The following is a 15,174-nucleotide window of genomic DNA, read 5'->3' on the forward strand; positions in this document are numbered from 1 at the left end:
AGATGAATTGAATGAACACTTTGAAATAGGCAAACGATTAAATTTTACTCAAAAGAGATAACTTGAATAATCCTGTACCTAATAATTAAACTCCAATTATAGTTAAAAACCTTCAATGAAAGAAAACTCCAAACTCAGAGGGCTTTACTGGTAAGTTATACCAAAAATATAAGGAAGACATAACACCAATTCTACACAAACTGAGAATATAGAAAAGTAGTGAATGCTTCCCAATTCACCCTATAAGGCCAGCATTACACTGATACCAAAAATAGACAAAATGTTAGAAAAAACACTATCCCTCATGAACAAAGACGCAAAACTCTTCAAAATGTTAAACTAGATAAAACAATATATGAAAATGATAATACACCAATACCAAGTGGAGTTTATCAAAAAAATAGCACGTCAACATGTCAACTAACTGTAAGAGGGGGGAAAAACACTTGACAATGTCATTATATGCAGGAAAACACATTTAATAAAACTGCACATCCACTCATGCTAAAACCTCTCAGTGAGGGGTGGCCCCATGGCCGAGTGGTTAAGTACATGTGCTCTGCTTTGGTGGTGCAGGGTTTCGCCGGTTCGGATCCTGGGCGTGGACATGGCACTGCTCGTCAGGCCACGGTGAGGCAGTGACTCACATGCCATAACTAGAAGGACCCACAACTAAAGTATACAACTACGTACCAGGGGATTTGAGGAGAAAAAGGAAAAATAAGATCTTAAAAAAAAAACAAAAAAAAATCTTCTCTGAATAACAATGGATAGGAATTTCCTCAAACTGATTAGGAGCATGTACAGAAAAGTTACACCTAATATTCCACTTAATGGTAAAAGAATGAATGCTTTGCCCATAAGATTATGACCAAGGCAAAGATGTTTAGTTACCACTCATTGTTCATCTGACTGGAATATCTAGCCGGTGCAATAGTGCAAGAAAAGGAAACAAAACATGCAACAGACAAATATATTGGAAACCAAGAAATAAATTGCACCTATTTTCAAATGGCATGATTGTTTATATAGAAAATCTCAAGCATTGTTGAAGATAACGTTAACAGGAACAATTCTCAAAAATGATGAAAAAATATAATCATGTATGATTTAGTAAAAGAGCTTTAAAATAGATAATAATTGTGACAATTACAAGGACAATTTTACAAAGCTTATTCAGAGTGAGAGAAAGTTACTTGCTTCTATTGATAATTGCTAGGCAGGCCAACTAAAAAGAGTAATGATTTAGAAAATTTGAATAATAAAATTAACAAGTATCACTTTTACCAAATGGATGTACAAAAAATTTTGCACTTACCATTAAAAATATACATTTTTTTCAGCACACCTGGAATGTTTTTCAAAACTGATCACCTGACAAGGCAGAAAGTGAATTTGAACAAATGTGAATTAGTAGCATACACTCCAGAAAACTTTAACCACAACACAAATCAAGCAGAGATTCTAAAAAAAGGGTACATTCATATATAACTACATGGATTTAAAAGTATTTTAATATTCTATTAGTTACAGAAGAAATTGTAATGGAAATGAGAAAATATTTAGGACTGAATAATAGTTGAAATATTCATATCAAATTTGTAGGATATGTATAAGCAGAGCTTAGAAAATTCTAGCCTTAAATCATTATATTTATAAATAGAGGAAAGACTAAAAGTTCATGAGCTAATATTTCAATATGAGAAATTAGGAAACAAACCTAGAACAAGGGCAATACAAGAAGAAGGATGGAAATAATAACATCAAAATCATAAGTTAATGAACTGGAAAACAGGCGATCTAGAGGAGAGTCCAAACAAACAAAATCCAGTGATTTCTTAAGATTTACAAACAGACCTCCGGTAATATGGATCAAAATCAAGAGAATGAATTCCATTTAAACTTGACACATTAAACTGTTTTAATATCTAATTTCTCTTGAAATTTCACTAAAATTGCAGTAAAGGAATAAACACACACACAGAAACAAAGAAGGAACAAGCAAAGAGAGCAGACAAGCGATGTCAACGTAATTTTGAACATGGGTAACAGATAAACACACAGTAATTGAAACAGCAGAGAAAATGAAAGAGAGAATTCCAGCTAAGAAGGGAACCAATCTTAATTGGCTAATTTACATTCCAGAATTCTGGGAAGGCTCTAGAATTGAGGACATCAGATTCTTCTCTTTGGAAGATGAAGCTGAAAACAGATTGCCCCTCTTCCCCCAGAGCTAGACACACCTGTCTTCTCTTTGACAAGTCTAGACCTCTGAAAGCTTGTGGTAGAGCTCAGGACACTGAGAAAGCAGGCAAAGTTGACATAGGCCATGAATTCAAGGTCTGAATGAACATATATACACTCCTATAGACTTGTATAAGTACACCAATGTGCACACATAATTTTATAAATGGGAAGTTCAATAATCAGATAATTAGTTTTGTTTTAAAAAACAATGAGTGGTGTATGCAAGTAAATCTTTCAAAAGTTGTTTATGACAGGGAGTGTACTCTTCACTATTTCTAGGTAATACTTCACTGATCATTCTTCCAGTTTTGGCTTGGGAAGAACACTCCATACTTATAGGCAATAACTTTGATCTCTTTAACTATTTAAAATATGACTATATTGCATTATACTTCAGATTGTTCTTTTTATTTCCTTCTTAGGATACTATTCCTCCTGAGTGTGGTCTCTACCCACTCACCTCGTGGGGGATGTTTCTTGATGTAGATTTGATCTTTTATTAGGAGCTCATTTTCAGGGTCCTACCAATCATCAGCCAATCATTGAGACACATTTGGGATACTGGAAAAATCAAGGGAAAACACTGTGTTTGTTTCTGTTGGGCTTTCCATTATATTACCAAAGCAGAGGCAGTTTTCATATTAATCTCTGGGCTTGGCATTTACTTTAACATGTGAGTAATTTACATTTGTTGTTCATAACCATGCATGGAGGAGCCTTGAGATTTGTATTTCTCATGAAAGATTTTTTTCCTGTTTTCCTACCAGATGCACAGGGAGACACAGGCTTCATTGATTTCTTTGAGTCAATAAGTAGAATATTTCTGTTTTCTTTTATGAGACAGCATTCTCTCTAAGGGACAGCTCCAATGCTGGATTCTTATCATAAACACCCCGGCGCCCTGCACAAGTCCGCTTTACCACGCTAGGGTATAAACCCCCCAGCTGCCATGAGTGTAGAATGCTGATGATTTACTCCTGCCCCTTTCCCCCAACAAATTGCCTTTGGTTGAGGGGAGTCACCTGACCTGAGAAGTTACCTAACTGACACCCCCAGGCCATAGTCAATGCCCCACTGAAGCCAGACTATAAAAGCATAAACCCTAGTCCCAAGGGCGGGGAGTATTCTGTGATATGCTTTATATGCCAGAGTCTTCCCTGTGGGCTATGCCAAAGCTCTCCCCTTTCCTGTCCTGCTTCATTTGCTCCTTGAAGACTTTTCCTGAAGAGCGTTGTTCTTGAATAAATCTGCACCTGAATCCCTGTCTCCAGCTCTGTTTCTAGGGAACCCAGAACATAGGCCCATTTCCAAGAAAAATTCCTACTCCTCCCTTTCTCCACCCAAAGCTCCTGTGACAGCAGCCCAGGAGCTTCTGCAAAATGAAACTGCTCTTTCTTTCAAGGTCAAATTTGAGTTTAATTTTGTGTTTGTTGTTACATTTTTATCTAGCAGTCCTGTCTGTAATAGGCAAGGTGGTTCTTCTTAACTCATCCTGCGACGCTGTTGTTTTCAAACCACATAGTTCATGTCATCCGTAAATTAGGATTAAAACTATTTGCTTTATGCAAAAACTTTCTGACACTTTAGTCTGAGTCTTAGAGTTTAGAGAAGGGTTATTTGACCATGTAAAGCACTTCTGATTAAGACAAGGGGACAGAGAGGAATAATTTCCTCTGTACTGGGAATGGAAATTAGCACAGCTTTTTTTGGAAAGCAAGTTGGCACTATGTAGCATGGATATTAAAAATATTCACACAATTTGACTCAATTCTACTTCTTTCCTAAGGACACTTTTGAAGGAAAGAAAAATTAAAATAGAAGGAAAAACATGCATAAAATGGCAATGATGGTATTACCTTAGAGAGTAATTGAAAACAACATAAATGCTGCTCAACCAATGAGTGTCAAATAAATATAAAAATGAAACCCCAACAGACTTCTTTAAGCAATTTATCAGATTTAAATAAATCTCTGAGTTAGGCAGGCTCTGCTCTGTGTTCAGAGGCAAAAACAGCCAAGCTTTTCTGTAATCAACCTGATAAAAACAAATTGAACCAGTAACATTGTGGTTGAAGAGGCCAAGGTCACTTGAGCAATGGCCTGTGATTGATCAGTGCTGTGGCAGCATCCTCGGAATTGAACTTTCAGGGTTGATAAATGCATGCATAAAAGGAAAGTCATCATAACAAGTCAAATCATTACCATTTATTTTATGGAATTAAATAATAAATGTGTTTTAGGAGATAAAATATAGCTGGAGATGAGCCCTAAAATCTGTTTTCACTCTTAGATCAGGCCTAGTTGTTGATCTTAGTTGACCTAAAAGAAAGTCTTGTTACTTAATTACACTCTTATTTGAACTTAGTGTCTTTCTTTATGGTTTTTTCCTTAGAATTTTTTTTTCTATTTTTGATTTTTCAACATTTTTTTTACTCTTTAGGGACTAACTCGAAGGTAGCTTATTAATAATTTCCTGGCAAAATCCCCTTCCATGTCACCACTGTGGCATGTCTGATAATACTGTGTACTGATTTATGAATAACTACATCTCTTTCTCCTACAGCAGGCTTCAAGAGCAGGCAACCTATTTTGTCTTTATAACTGCACGTCTAGTAAACAGCAGTAGTTAAACAAGGGCTGAGTTAATGTAAATTGAATTAGATGCAACATAATTGAATTTTTACCACTCAAATTTTATCACTCCTATTTTGGTCACCATAATATACTCTTTCTTTGAAAAAATTGTGATGGCAGATATTTGAGAGAACCAAATTGTTGGGATACAGAATTTCAACATTCCTTAAAATCTTGAGAATTGACAATAATTTTGTTGTTTTCCACTGCCTTCTACTTTGGGACATCATTCCAAACATGGGATTGTAGAGATGTGGACCATACTTATACATATATAGAAAGCTGAAATACATTGGTAGAGTGAGTATCCTAGCCATGCAAGACTCATGAAAATCATTAAATTCTTTTTAATGTGGGTGACTTACATGTTTTAAGAATTTTTCTTTTGACCCTTTTCCATTAACACTCTGTAACTTTTCTCCCACTACCACTCTATAAAACTGCTATAAGATCAATAATAATAATATAAAAATTTTAGTACTTACTACATGCCTACATTTTTTTCCTAAAGCATTTATGTGTAATGATTAATTTAATTCTCCAAAAACTGAGTAATTGTCTTTTACATATTCACCTTCTATTTAATTCATTCCGGAAAAGATATGTAAGAAGAATTTTAAACAGAAAATTGTGTTATTGAGAAATATATCTCATTTATAAATAAAACTATCAATGAGAAAGAGTGCTTCAATTTTTTAAACTCCTTCTAGTTCTAAATTATAGTGAAATTGATTCCACCATCTGTCAATCAGATATAAATGCAATATTTCCTATCCACTGATATAATTGAACAAAAATTAACTTTATTATATCTATTTAATTGGCAATTTTGTCTATATTTCCTCAGTAAGTTGCTAAATTTAAAGTATGTAATATTGCATTTTCCATTGCAATATTGGATTTTCTATGCCAGCAATACTTTGCTTTACAAAGTATAGTATGTATCTGTCTATGAATAAATGCTATTAAGTAACTTTAGGGGGCCAGCCCTGTGGCTGAGTGGTTAAGTTTACATGTTCTGATTCAGCAGACCAGGCTTCGCCTATATGGATCCTGGGCATGGACCTACACACTGCTTATCAAGCCATGCTGTGGTGGCACCCCACATAGAAGAACTAGAATGTGTTACAACTAGTATATACAACTATGTACTGGGGCTGTGGGGAGAAAAAAAAAGAGGAAGATTGACAACAGATATTAGCTCAGGGCCAATCTTCCTCACCAAGGACAAAAGAAAGAAAGAAAAGAAATAAATAACTTCAGGTATATAATCAGGAAGTGGTTTTTTTGTGTGTTATTTATATATGCATACACTACACACACAAACACACACACCCGTTGGAATAGACATACATGCCATTTAAAACATTTAACTTAAAAGTAATAAACATAGAAGAGGATTTGACTGTGTACCCAAACACACTGGGAAGAGGTCAGTGTTGGTGGATGTGATGCAAAGTGATTGAATTTGGTATATCCTGTATACTGAACTAACAGGACTTCTGATGAATGTGAGTTATGAGAAAAGTGGAGAACAAAGGATGACTCCTATTTATTTTATTTAAATAACTGAGGAATTTACTCATATGGAATAAATGAATAATTTTAGGATTTATGTTTTAGAATTGTCATGTGTGCAGATAGGGTGCTAACCAAGATATTACATGAGCTCCCTTGCAGTTACGCTGAGGCCATATGATTAGGTTTGGCCAACAGGATGTGGTAAGAAGTGATGGCGTCACTTCTAAGTTAACGACGTTAAGAAGCCTAGGATCCTGACCTCTTCTGTAGTAACCACAGATTCCAGATGGTATGCCTACAGATGGCAGGATCTCCATCAGCCAAGGTCCTAGAATGACTGTGGGAAGCAGAGCCCCCTCTGAAAAGGGGCTCGTTCACGTGTAGCATGAATAAAAAACACACCTTTTGTGGTATTACCCCAAGAATATTTGTGACAGTTATGTATTAGGGTAATGAGCATTGATTCTCCTGAAAAATAAAATGCCTTAACAGAGTCTAATTTTGATATAGAGTGAAAGGTTTTACTGTTTTGGAGTAATCTGCTATTCTTATATTGTTTAATTAATTTCAAAACTTTTTGACAAGGGATTAAAATATTAAAACTTCCCAGCATTCTGAATACCATATTGAACTTTATAAAATATTTTTAATTTTTGCTAAGAATTTTGGAGGAAGAGAGCAGAACTGGCAGTTCGGTGTATATTATTCATATTTGGTGCCATAAACAGAGAAATATCAAGAACTAAGAGATAAGGAGTAAACTTTAAGAGAGCAAAATGTATGCAGGGACTGAGGCTTTGGGGGATGCTGAGGGGCAGGACTGTAGACCCAGCATTTTGTAGAGGCCCTTGTATCTGAAGCCAGACTTAGGCTTTCCTAGTTGTGCAGTTGTTCATAATTCTGAAGCCTGAGTGTGGTAAGAACAAACAGAGCTCCCCGCCCCCAAAGATATCACATTCTAATCTCTAGAACCTGAGAATATGTTATATTACATGGCAAAAAGGAATTAAGGTTGCAAATAGAATTAAGGTGGCTGATCAGCTGATTTTTAGATGGAAAGAGTATCCTGGATTACACAGGTGGGCCCAATGTAAGTAATCACAAGCGTCCCTATAAACTGAACAGGGCGGCAGGCAAGTCAGAGAAGAGGCAAAGACGGAAGCAGCAGTCAGAGCTCTAGGGTTGCTGGTTTCGAAGGTAGAAAGGCTCTAACAGCCAGGGAACGCAGGGGGCCTCTGGAAGCGAGAAAGGGTTAAGAAAGGGGCTCTCGCCTAGAGACTCCGGCACAGCCCGGCTAACACCTTGATTTTAGCCCACTTCAGATTCCTGATCTCCAGAATTATAAGCAAATAAGTTTGTTATAACCATTAATTTGTTTGTAATTCATTATAGCAACAGTAGGAAACAAATGCCCTAAGTCCTTAAACCTGCTACGTGCAGTAGTTTAACTTTGAAGATAGCTCCTGTCTATGGGATTTTGGTTTTGCCCTCAGGGCTGTTTTTAGAACATGCTGCCTGGGATGTTTGTGGTCTAAGAAGCAAACCTGCAGGAGGGAGGGCTTCAGCCTGGGGTTGGAGAGTCTGGAGGCTTAGCTGAGTCACAGAGTGGGGAGCAGGAAGATCTAAAAGTGTCTGGGGGCCGATCCAGCGGCGCGGGGGTTAAGTTCGCAGGTTCCACATCTCTGTGGCCAGTTCAGATCCTGGGTGCGGACATGGCACCGCTTGGCAAGCCATGCTGTGGTAGGCATCCCACATATAAAGTAGAGGAAGATGGGTACGGATGTTAGCTCAGGGCCAGGCTTCCTCAGCAAAAATAGGAGGACTGGCAGTAGTTAGCTCAGGGCTAATCTTCCTTAAAAAAAATAAATAAAAGTACCTGTTCCCCCTCCTTCAGGGCTTCTGACCTAAATGGTTGAGGGTGGGACCCGGGCATGGAGATACATAAATGCTCTAGGTGATACTAATGTGCAGACTAAACTGAAAGCTACTGATTTAGAGAATGACATTCTGGAGGCCTTTTAGAAAAAATGAATAGAAAAGTACTTGCTACTTGTTAGCCAAGATGATGGCTGACACACAATGCCAGGGCGTTCTAGCTGTAAATCATTAGTTTGAGATCTAAAGATAAGTACTAGATTAGCTGACCCTCAACTGTAGATTTAGAGCCAGAGAGGAAAGTGGTCCATGATCAACCTTGGATTTACGCGGCTGGAGATTGGGTCTGAGAGTGGAAAAACAGACAAATTTTGTGAGTTTCAATGCAATGCAGGCTTTGTAAGTGGGTGTAGAGGCATTTCCTCTTCCTTGAGCAAACGCCTGAAAATGTGTGGATCTTGAAAACCGAGAGAGTGTGCTTTGAGGAGCTGAACGTATTGATCCTCGCTGGTCTGAGAAACACAGATTTTAGACGTAGCAGCAACATCATCTTAGGAATCTGTTCAGAGAGATTTTTTTCTAGTTGAAATTTTTCCAGTTGTTTGAAGTGACAAACACCATTCAGGGGCACGTTTAAAAAGACTAAACCTGTGATTTTCAAATGTGCCTGTGTATTAGAATCACCTGGGAAGCTGCCCAGGCCCTAACCCATCTGACTAAATAGGAATCTCGGGTTTAGAGCCTGGGTTAGTTTTCTTAAAGTGCCTCAAGTGACTTTCAGGTGGTCTTAATGTACAAATCAGGTGGAGAATCCCTGGCCTAGGCTGCGCGGCAGCAAGACGGGATAGCAGCGGCTTCTATGGCACAGAACTAGTAAGGTTTGACCCCAAGATATCACGAAGTCTGTTTTACTAGACAAATCACTTCCTGAGAACCAGAAGCAAAACCTTAAACAAAAAAAATAGAAATTAAGATGTTTTGGATATGGTGGGTGGAGAAAGAGGTACCTCAAATAAGTCCTGGTGACTGGGACTACCCTCTGCCAATTTCTACACGTTTAGGAAGGAAATAATTTCAAGTGGCACTTGGTGAAGGAGGAGATAGTTGGTGTGCGTCTATTGCTTATCTCATTCCAACCTCCTCACCCCTGAGATTCGGTAAATGAATGATGCCAAAGTATCCCTTGCTAAGGATTCTCCTATTTGAGTTGCTTCTACTTATGGGCACAGACTGACTGGTATCCCAAGGCAGTTCAAGCGAGATGACTTTTTTCCCCACTGAATGCTTCTATGTGTCTGGGGTAGTGTGCTGGGTATTATGGAAACATAATTTAGCCTGAGATGTCACCTTTAGAGTCTTGATTTTGGCTTCTTTTCTAATATGGAGCCACTGTAGTAATCATATTTCCTGTTGAACCATTTGGACTCTATTAAAAGAGGCTACCTGGTGTTAGTTTAGCTTCTGATATTAGAGCTAAAGACTTTACTGCAAGAGAACATTTACATCGTAGTTGCTACAAGCTTGAATCTGTGCAAACCCCAAGAACAGTTCCAGCTGAGATTGATAGAGGAGGAGATGAGAGGGAGGGCTTGCATCTTTTTGGACTTCTAATACACAAGGTTAATAAAAGTTGATAGTGTGCTCTAATGTTAGGAACTTCTACTTTCAAAGGCACTATTGTGTCTATTGTTTTCTTCCTTCAAGTTCTGCTATGCATTAGGGAATAGTCAGCCCAGCCCACAGTCTCGTACCCTTTATGTCCACTATTCTATTGCACTAGCTCCTTAACCTTTCAAATCTCCTTCCTTTATGCATTTGAGTTCAGACAACTATGAGTGAACATCTAATTACTGTTTGCTACTGCATGCTATGAACCCCTAGTGTCCTATTTTGTACTAGCTGTGAGGTCGTGATAAGCTTCAAATCTAATCAGATCATTGAACAAATTGCAGTTTCCATTTTTAAGTTTTTTTCCTAGATACATGTCTATTACCAAAAAAAAAGTCAGTTCAGGAAAACAGAAGCCACTTGATATGTTCTAGGTATTTTAATATATGGATCTGGGGCTTAAGCAGCCATTAGGAAAGCAAAGGTCATGACAATTCCTTAGTCTGAAGCATCCCTGAAGATGGTCTCCAGTCAGGAAGGTGTCGTGACTCTCAGTCTCTGGGGAGCTCTCACTGGCTTTCTCAGTCTGAAGCAATGAAGCAGGTGGTTCCCGCAAACTCACTCAATCTGCTGTGAATCTCATGTCTGTCCGCACATCTAGCCCCACCTGTCTCTAGATTAATGATGTCTTCCTCCTACTTTCAAATCCTGTGTGTGTATCTTTCACTGGGAAATTACAACCTGGAACCATAAAGGAAAGGATAATATGCATACCAGGGTTCCTGTTTTCTGTGACCCAAAGAAAATCTTAAAAGGATGAGGTGCTGATGCCAAGTTGACTGCAGATAATCCAGCATAATCAATGTTCTTTTAATTTAATCTTTTCTTAAAATTCAGCTCCACGTGAGGCTAGCCCAGTGGCATAGTGGTTAAGTTCATGTGCTCCACTACAACGGCCTGGTGTTCAAGGTTCATATCCCTGGCATGGACTTACACCACTCATCAACCTCTGCTGTGGCAGCATTCCACATATAAAATAGAGGACGATTGGCACAGATGTTAGCTCAGGGCCAATCTTCCTCACCAAAAATTGAAAACATTAAAAGCTCCATCTATTATGCAGCCTTTAGTTTAAAAATACCTTTGTAAGCATGTGACAATACAAAATAAGATTGGCAAATGTCAGGCAAATTAAAAAAAAAAAAAAGAAAAGCAGTGGTTTAACTTTTTCTGTAAAACGTTAAATAATAAACACATTCTGCTTTTCCAGCCAGACGTTCTGTCTCAACTACTCCACTCTGCAGCCATATCATTTAAGTAGCCGTTGGCGGTATATAAAAGGACATGCCTGTGTTTCAATAAAACTTTGTTTATAAAAACAGGAAGAGGAGGCTGGATTTGACTTGAGAAGCTTAGTTTAATCCCTATGGTTGAGAAACACTCTACTTGGATACATAGTGGGGAGAGAAAGAAAGTTCTTATTACTTCCTAGAAGTTAAGAAAAAGGAAGAATCTAATGGTCTTTTAGAAAATCTGTTAATTAGGACATTCAAAGTATTTTGAAGGTTAATGCTGTTTCATTAAATTCTTCATGGAGTTTGTCATATTGATCCTTAAAACATGGATATTATATATAATAATAATTCTCCTCAAAAGTAGATTTGAAAATATGTAAAACATTATTGACATGACTTTTTTACACAGATCTTCCATAAAGACAAGATTAAAATAATTAACTTTCAATTGGGGTGAATTGCCACTGCATTTTAAACTGAAATAGCAAATTTAGCTTTTCTGAAAAAAAAGGAAGTGTGTTTAAATTTTAGAAAATCTAGTCATTCTTTATGCCCCTTAGAGTGTCTTGTCCATCAACTGTTTTTTTCAACATTTTTGTAATAGTTGGATAGCAGTATTCTAACAGAAATTTAATGATTTCCTAGAAAATATGATCTCAGAAGATTACACTTTTAGTCTTGTTTCAACGTCTATCCAGCTTTATGAAAATAGGCCTGTCACTCAACACTGGTTGTTGGCTGTAACAATTCTTAGGAAATATTGGGAACACTTTTCAAAAAGCTTTACGTTTTACAAGTGACAATATGTATTGATCTACTGAATGAGACAGAAAGGAGCACTTAGAGATCTTTTGAAAAAACTAAAAGGGATTGATATTAAATTACTGTAGGTTGACAAATATGTGTAAAGGGAGCATCTTCAAAGTAGTATCGAAATTTAGATTGATGTTAGAACTGTTTAATTCTGGATTTTTTTGCCTCTGAAGTTCCAAAGTGCTCCAATAAAAATGGAAAAAAAAATCAATAATTAGAAGTATTTGGAAGCATTTGAGTCTTTTTTTTTCATGTCTTATTTGAATATGTAACAGACATGACTTTAGGGAGTGAATTGATGCAAACTGGAGCACTGACTATTCTAGAAAACGGCCACTTTATCAGTATTTTGTTTTACTTGTAACATCTTTTCATCGGTTAAATGGATCTGAAGTTGAGAGAGGAAATAACTTCTAGACTTGGAAATAAGGCAAATTATTGTAAAATTATTTTTGTCTTTCTAACTAAAGTTCTTCATAAAAATCCATGGAAAGTGGGACAGGAATAAAACTAACCTTTACGCCAAGTCAAAACAGTGATGTTGATCAGCACAGAATCCTGTACATGCCAAGTCAAGGCCTGACTAGAGTAAGATCTTACTAACTTTCAGAACCGAGTTCTGTGCCCACCCCTTTCTGCCAAAAGAAAAAGAGCCGGTTTTTTCATATTCATCAAGTTTCCATGAGGAAATTAGTTCATTAAAATTTTCACAATGTATCCCACTTTTCGGTGTTCTGATTTATCAACTTTACATTTTTCTTACGACCTGGAAAGATATGTATTTGTAACAAACAGAAAATATATATTAGAAATTATAAATGTCCATTCTTTGACCTAGTAATTACACAATATTTATACTTATTTTAAGGAGATATATACAAATAAACCTTTATCAAAATGCTCATTGTTGGGGCTGGCCTGGTGGCACAGCGGTTAAGTTTGCATGTTCTGCTTTGGTGGCCCAGGGTTCGCTGGTTTGGATCCCGGGTGTGGACATGCACCACTTGGTATGCCATGCTGTGGTAGGTGTTCCACATATAAAGTGGAGGAAGATGCGTGTGGATGTTAGCTCAGGGCCAGTCTTCCGCAGCAAAAAGAGGAGGATTGGCAGCAGTTAGCTCACGGCTAATCTTCCTCAAAAAAAAAAAGTTCATTGTTTATAGTAATAAAAATATAAAAACTGATATCTAAATATTCAAGCTACTAAGTTATGATTCATACAAGTGATATAATCAGCCACTAAACATTGTTTTCTAAACAAATTTCATAACAGGAAAATTCTTATGGTGTGTTAAATGAAATCATGGTGGAAAATAGAACACGAGGTATACATAGTTGGAACACTGATTATCTGGTAATACAGAGTTTCATTTTGCTTTGTAAATATTTTTATTTTATATTTGTTTCATAAGGAAATCTCTAGGGCATCTCATGGTACTTTCGTACCTGGTGATAATGATGAATGGACAGTTGCAATAACCATGAACTGATAAGAGCAAGTATTCGAACATCTCAGGGTTGAAGGTCAAGACAACCCCAACCTAGAAAGTTACCTAGACCAGTAGAAATGCTAGTGATGGGTAAGAGAAGTCTAAAATAGGTAGTAGAAGAGAAAGATAATCAATATAAATTAATAGCCTTAAGTCAGTTGCAGGAGCATCGATTGTAGCTTGTTACAAATTGGCTTGCATTTTGGCTTTAATAGACATTAAGGCTGACTTCAAGCTTAAAGACTCAGTGACAAAACAGACCAGAGTGAACACAAATGGATCTGAGTAGAAAAGGAGTGGGCTGTAGCAAACACCTGTCATACCCCATGTCTCACCGCCTCCGTCCACCCCTGATAGTTGATATTGGATCGTTTCATTCAAGCTCAGACCCACCTGCCACCCCTCACCTCCCATGCTGACCATATTTTTGCTTTCTGACCTCGGACTTTCACCAAGGCAATCAGTGTCTGCTGGATCCACACTCAAATGCAGCCTGGAAGAGTTAAGGACTTAATGTTCTTAGAGTCGAGCTTCAATACATCAGAGAAGGGATCTGGCAGATAGACACTCCACCTGACAGTCCTACCGATATTTCCGGAAGACATTCTGTACACCTCTCGGGGACCTGAAACAGAATTGGTCCCCATTTCCCACAGCAGTAGTTTTGAAACAACCCTTCTTTGGCTTTTTCTTCTTCCTTGCCTCTCTCTCCCTGATCTTGGATCACTTTCCAAATATACTACCTAAACCCACGTTATTTCAGGCTCTGCTTTTTGGCAAACCCAAACTTAGCCACTGTTATATTAAGTTTATTTGGGTTACTATGATTGTAATTCTAATACTGGATAAGGATGCTATAATAAAATAAGGTTATAGTCTTATTAACTATATACAGATTTGAAAATTCTAAATAGAATATTAATTAACAAAGTATACTAAAAATCATATAATTAAGAGATCCTAGAATTATCCTAGGGATAGATACAAATAACAAAGACAGAAAAACCAAAGTGTCATTTTTAAGTGATACAGTCACCTCCACATAGAAAATCCAATAAATTTAACACAACAATTTCAAACTAACAAGCCAAGTCAGGAAGTTTGCTTGATGAAAGATTATATAATTGACAGTTTTATATACTGTTAATATTAGAAAATTTAAAATAAGATACCACTCACAGTAGAAATTTAGATAAGAATCTATGAACTAACTAAAGAAGACACAAAGCTTATATTGAGAAACACATAAAACACTTATAATAGATTTTAAACAAAGAAATGTCACTAATGCATGGTATTAATTTTAAGATGTTAATTTTGTTTTAATCTATAAATTCTATCAAATGCTATTCTAAATTTGGCAATTATTTTATTAGAAACCTTGTCAAACAACCTAAAATCTTATCAAAGAGTAACAATACACAAAAACAGGCAGGAAAGAACAAGTGGAAGGGACTTGTCCTGTCAGATATTATATGATGCATAGCTATGCAATAAAAACAATGTTATATAAACACAGGAAGGAACTAACCGAAAATTAAACTGAAGAGAGAGCCTAGAACAGAAATGTATGCATGGGAATTGACATATGATAGGGGTGGCATCACTAATCAGTGTGGGGCAAGGATGGATTAGTCAATAGTGGTGAGAAAATTGACTCCATCCATGAGGGAAAGGTCTGATTTCTAACA

At 37.0% G+C, this 15,174-nt stretch overlaps 1 long non-coding RNA gene across 2 annotated transcripts in view; it reads right to left on the reverse strand.

Moving 5' to 3' along the window:
* The window catches only part of LOC138918552 (uncharacterized), a 113,026-nt gene that overhangs the window by 18,216 nt on the left and 79,636 nt on the right, over positions 1–15,174 (reverse strand). For both annotated transcript variants that reach the window (XR_011428045.1, XR_011428044.1), the window contains 2 exons: positions 2,708–2,808; positions 1,319–1,374 (listed from right to left, as the gene is read on the reverse strand). This is a non-coding gene — a long non-coding RNA (uncharacterized lncRNA). The remainder of the gene's footprint in view (positions 1–1,318; positions 1,375–2,707; positions 2,809–15,174) is intronic.

Source organism: Equus caballus, chromosome 17 (assembly GCF_041296265.1).
Source record: "Equus caballus isolate H_3958 breed thoroughbred chromosome 17, TB-T2T, whole genome shotgun sequence".
NCBI classification, from domain to species: domain Eukaryota; kingdom Metazoa; phylum Chordata; class Mammalia; order Perissodactyla; family Equidae; genus Equus; species Equus caballus.